The 6150-nt window shown below is 39.6% G+C and overlaps 1 pseudogene; it reads right to left on the bottom strand.

Annotated features, from left to right (window-relative positions):
• Positions 1 to 4465: 4465 nt before the first annotated feature.
• LOC119061241 (apoptosis inhibitor 5-like) lies at positions 4466 to 6150 on the bottom strand (annotated as a pseudogene).

Genomic DNA, 6150 nt, shown 5'->3' with positions numbered 1-6150 from the left:
TTAGGAATGAATTCAGCTCTTTCTCTGACTCTGCAAGACCAACCCCAAACATTCTTCTTTGCTCAAATTATTCCTTGAGCTGCATGCTATTATGTGAAAACATCCACTTTTCTACAACGGTTTCTGGGAATGTCTACTGAGCTGAAAATGAAATGATTTTTTTTCATATTGAAGAACAATAGAGCAAAAACTAAAATCTAGTTTATAGTAATCTTGCTTAGGAAAGACAAAGTGAATACATGCCAACACACTACGGGAAATGGGGAATAGCATGTGTGATATCTATGGTTTGTATCATCTGTTGAGATGGCTGTGGGTCAGGGGTGTCCAGCTCACGGCCCAGGATGGCTAGGGATGCAGCCCAACACAAAATCGTAAATTTACTTGAAACCTTTCTTTTGCTCATCAGTTTTCATTAGTGTTTGTGTACTTAATGTGTCGCCCAAGATAACTCTTCTTTTTCCAGTGTCCCCCAGAGATGCCAAAAGGCTGGACACCCCTGAATTACACGTTTCCTTCTCATCGTTTTGAGGAAGAGCAATGCACCACATTTCAAATTTCAAAATGAGTTTTTGTTTGAAATCTCCAGAATAAAGTGAATTTGGGTTGAACCCAACCCCTACAGGGCGAAGTGGATGGATGAAGGCAAGACCTGGGGACATAACCTGATGATTCAGTCAAGTTAGAAACAGAAGCAACAATTCCTTTTTTGACTGTGATGCTATGGAGTAGTAAGTGTGGTTTTTTTATCCTCACCTGAAGACATACTTATTGATTTTAGAGAGGGTGGGGAGGGAGGGAGGGAGAGAAACATTGATGTGAGAGAAACATTGATGATCAATTGCCTCTTAAGTTCACCCCTACCGGGACCAAACCCACAACCTAGGTTTGTGCCCCGACTGGGAATCAAACCTGCAACCTACCCTTCGGTTTAAGAATAAGGCTCCAACCAACTGAGCCACATTAGCCAGTGAAGTAATTTTCTTATATTTTTCTTTGGGCCAAATAAAAAGTCCTAGACTCTAAGTACTTTTTCCTTCTATGCCTTTCTCAAAGATTATTATCTGAACATTTTGGTTTTTTAAATATTTTTATTTGTTGATTTTAGAGAGAGGAGAAGGGAGAGAGAGTGAGAGACTGAGAGAGAAACACTGATTTGTTGTTCCACTTACTTATACTTTCATTGGTTGATTCCTGTATGTGCCTTGACTAGGGATTGAACCCACAATCTTGGTATATCAAGACAATGCTGTAACCAACTGAGCAAATCAGCCAGAATCTGAATATTGTGATTTATACTTATCAATTCTAGATCAAATTTCTTCAGTAGATGCTTAGGTGTTACTGATGGACAAATGAAGGCTGCATTTGTTATGAACCATGACCTCATACCAAGTGATAAAAACAGACCATTAGAAAAGCCTAAGTCATCTCAATGATCAACTTTCTATTTTAGCTAATATAACTATGGATTTAAAATTCTGACTTTTAGCCCTGGCTGGTGTAGCTCAGTGGATTGAGCGCGGGCCTGAGCGCGGGCCTGCGAACCAGATAATCGCAGTTCGAATCCCAGTCAGGGCACATACCAGGGTTGCAGGCCAGTTCCCTGCAGGCCAGTTCCCAGCAGGGGATGCACAAAAGGCAACCATACATTGATGTTTCTCTCCCTCTCTCCTTCCCTTCCCCTCTAAAGATAAATAAATAAAAATGAAAAACCCGGGACACACGAGAGGCAACCACACACTGATGTTTCTGTCCCTCTCTTTCTCCTTCCCTGCTCCTCTCTCTAAAAATAAACAAATAAAATCTTAAAAAAAAACTTGACTGACAAAGAAATTTGGCTCCTTCTGACTGACAAATTTGGCTCCCAAAGAAGGTTTTTCCTTATAGCTTTTAAAAAAGGGAACTAGCTCCTTGACAGTGGTTTCTGTGTCCTCGCTGAAAGACTCAGTCCCAATCAGCTAACTCTCCTTTCAGTGACTGTCAGTAACTATTCTTTGGTATAACCTTTTTCCTTTATTTCAGTCCATGACACAGGACTTAAAAAAATTTTTTTTGGCTGAAACAACAGAAATGGTCCCACAGTTCTTGTGACTAGAAGTGTGAGCTCAAGGTGTGAGCAGGGAGGCCACAGCTGGGAAAGAAAATGACCCTTTCGTCCTGGGCTCCAGGGGTGCTTCTGGTTACGACTGTGGCCACCACTCCCTAGTCACGCTGACCCAAGTCTTTTGCTCACTTGTGTCATTCTAGTGTTAAAAAAATATTTTTCCCGTAACCACGTGCAGTAATTTTAACAAAAGGGTTTGCTTTTCCGCTGATACAAGCAGCAGTGAAGACACTTGCATTGTAAAAACAAACTATTCCTCAAAAAAAATGTCAAATTACTAGAAAATGTCATTTAGACACTGGAGTTGAAGGCAAACTTGGGGAGGGAAGATTAACTGTGGAACAAAAATATATGAAACAGTCAGATGCCGAGCAAAGAGCCTCTCGTACTAAAAATGCCCGTGACATTAAACTTTCCACAAACCCCCCATCTGTTGTTTTAGCCTAAAGATTCTATTGGTTAACTTACATGATAATTCTTATTAATAACCCAAGAAGTTAATATTTTCAAAGTGACAAAAGCAAACTGATAGAGCATCCCTAATTATTGGTACAATGTGTTATCAAGTTACTTTCAAGTCGAGTTGCCCTGGTTATTAAATCCCCAAAATTTAAATTATTCTGTATCATTCTGTAGAAAACTATATGTAAACCTGATTCAGTATTTTGGCTGTATTTCTCCAACAGGGATTTCCACATCTATATTTGAAAATGCAGCCTTTGGTTTAGATTTATAATAATCATGTAAGTACAACTGACTCAAAATTCCTTTTTGGGAGGAAAACCTAGATAACAAGTTAGTAATGGATTCAGCCTCAAAAGGATAATCACCACGTCAAAGACTACATATTCCTGAAATTTCAAAAAATGATTTATGTTGTATAGTCAAGTTTCATAGCATGCATATACATGCATATATACTTATGTGTATGTACATTATACATTCACATTTCCGTTCATCTACTAAGACCCCATATTCAGAAGTTTTATATTATACCCTGGGCAGCATGACTCGGTCGGGCATCGTCTGGCAAGGCCAAAGGACACCAGTTCAATTCCCTGTCAAGGTACAAGCCTGGGTTGTGAGCCAGGTCCCCAGCTGGGGTGAGGCAGACAATCAATGTTTCTCTCTCACATAGATGTTTCCCTCCCTCTCGTTCACCCTCCCATCCCCTCTCTCTAAAAATAAATAAAATCTTTTAAAAAAAGTTCATTGAACAACAATTAAAATAAAAAAAATAGTTCATATCACAACATATGGACAAGAGGTAAGTAAGCAGTGCAATTTACTTTCTCCTAGAAAAGTAATGTCATTTCTACATTTTAAGAAAGCTGATAATTTGCTCTTGTGACACTAGGTAGGAATGCTGAGCCACTGCCTAGCAGCTTTATTTAAAAATAAAGAACATAGCCCTGGCTGGTGTGGCTCAGTGGATTGAATGCTGGCCTGTAAATCCTAGGGTTGCTGGTTTGATTCCCAGTCAGGGCACATGCCTGGATTGCAGGCCAGGTGCCCAGTAGGGAGTGTGCAAGAGGCAACCACACATCAATGTTTCTCTCACTCTCTTTCTCCCTCCCTTCCCCTCTTTAAAAAGAAATAAAATCTTAAAAAAAATAATAAAGAATACACTGGCTGGTGTAGCTCAGTGGATTGAGCGTGAACTTGCTAACTAAGGGATCATGGTTTGACTCCCCGTCAGGGCACATGCCTGAGTTGCAGGCCAGTTCCCAGCAGGGGACACATGAGAGGCAACCATACATTGATATTTCTCTCCCTCTCTCCTTCCCTTCCCCTCTAAAGATAAATAAGTAAAATCTTTTAAAAAATAAATAAAAATAAAGAACATAAAATGTTTAGATTGACCATTACTCTTCTCCATATACTGGGGGGTTGGTGGGGGTAGAAAGAGGGGAGAGAAAAATCAGTAACTTTTCAAAACTGATGATCTTTACCAGTTATCAGAACTGGACTGAATTGCATTACATTTTAGACTTGAATAGCTCTCAGTAACAAATCATGAAGGTGCTTAAAAGTAAAAGATTCACAATATGAAACCTGAATAATGACATAGTGAAAACAAGTCGAGATTGCACACAAAGCATCCAAGAATATCACCGTGGTTTTTTACCTTGGACCTACAACCATGGCCTGTTACAAAAGTAGATCATACATACAAGGTATAAAGAACATTGACTTTTTAGCTAAAGGTGGCAGTTCTTTTAAAGGGACATCCCGAGCAATCCAGTGACTAGTAGAATGCAAGTATATTAAGTGCATGACAATGCTGAAGAATATGACATCTTATCCAGTAGAGTCGTCCCCAACTACGAGACTATAATTTCCTCATGATCCCCAACCTCAGCCACCTCCATGACTCCTGAAGGCTCCTTTCTGCTTATAATTAAAGTTGCCCAAATTGGTGCTATATTTCTCTTCAGGAGGATTATAAATCTGCCTGACATCCCTTTTTGGTCCTGCTGGAAATTTCTTGGTGGTAAACCCAAAGTTGTGTCTTCATCAAATTTCTTTTGACTGATTTCAACCTTCTGTATATTTTCAGGATAATGGTATTGTGCTCTTATAGAAGGAGGAATGTGGAAGAGATCCTTGATTAAAACATTGGCATGATTTGTTATTTTTAATGCAGTAACTTTAATCTTGTTCTCTTCTGTTTATAAGGCCTTGCCTGTTCACCCTGGAGAGCCAAGTGAAGTTGTCTGATATAGAACTTAAGACCTGGTGCAAAGTATTGTAGCCTAACTTTAAAATTTTTGAGCTCTTCTGCATTCAGTTTGACTGTTAAGAAATCTGGAAGTTTTCAGCCCAACTGGTAGAAGCTGTACAACAAACATTCCACATAACTGAATTGCAGCTTGGGTTCTTCATTACTAGGATTCTCCCCATTTTCTGCTTTTTCTGGAGGGAGAGGCATGTACTCCAATAATTCATTTTGATTCCCTAAAGTTCTTTGTAGCTTTTCCATGTCACCACAAAATGAACTCATCTCCACCAACAGTTTCAATACCTCCAAATATATATCGGGACTTCCCACTGAAAGAGTCAAAGAGCTGAGGTTAGAGCAAATCTGCTCTCAGAAATAAGCCACAGACCCTGTAGAATGCACACTTTTAGAGAAGAGGGGCACCGCCTGCACCGTAAGAGCCTAGCCACATGTTTGGGATCCGATGGGCTGAATGTTTGTTCCGGGTCAGCCTGCTTAGCTACCAAGTCTACAAGTTGCTGTCTTCCTTTCACTGTCTAAAAGAATTTTAACCTAGGATAGTTTGTTCATGAATAGGACAAATTCTTCCCCAGTCACAAATTCTAGGACCTGTTTGGATTCAGTTAGTGTCTTTACTTCCTTTGTTAAGACTTCATCTGGTTTGGAGTGGCAGGGATGGGGTGGTGGTCGTGGTGGGGAGAAAATGGAGACAAATGTACTTGAACAACAATAAAACAAAACAAAACAAAGTCTTCCATAATGCTTAAACAAAGTAGGCGTGTGAAATTTATAGAAAAAAATAAATTTAAGCATTAGTCTCAAAAAAAAAAAAAGACATCATCTGGTAAAGTCTCAAGTTTTATGGAAAGGATTACGATTACTCATTCTCTAACAGTGTCCTCTCCTTGAAGGATTAGGATGAATAAGCCACGTAACGTCCCTTTTGCATCCATTTAAATAAAGCTAACATGGCATTGTTTGCTAAGTTAAATTCTTTAGTCATCTGCTTGCAAAAGTTGGGTTAGCATATCCACCACTGGGGAAGAACCTTCCCCAGTGGCAAATTGAGGAAACTCTTTAATTGCTTGTTAGTGAATTGATACATCTTGATCCTCACAGATAACTAACTGTGCATTAATAACAGAAGCAGCCAGTTCTGGAAAATGTTTAAAGAGTTTTGGTATAAACTGAGCTACTAATCTTTTTGCCTTAGCACCACCTTTCACACCATCCAGTATCACATGATCAGCATCTGTATGTAGGCCACTTGCTCCGTGCCATTGGCTGGGATGCCGTAACTGCAGTAAACCTCCACAGTCAT

This window comes from Artibeus jamaicensis, unplaced genomic scaffold, assembly GCF_021234435.1.
Source record: "Artibeus jamaicensis isolate MK-2021 breed Jamaican fruit bat unplaced genomic scaffold, CSHL_Jam_final contig_1132, whole genome shotgun sequence".
NCBI classification, from domain to species: Eukaryota; Metazoa; Chordata; class Mammalia; order Chiroptera; family Phyllostomidae; genus Artibeus; species Artibeus jamaicensis.
This window is presented reverse-complemented; position numbering and strand designations above follow the sequence as displayed.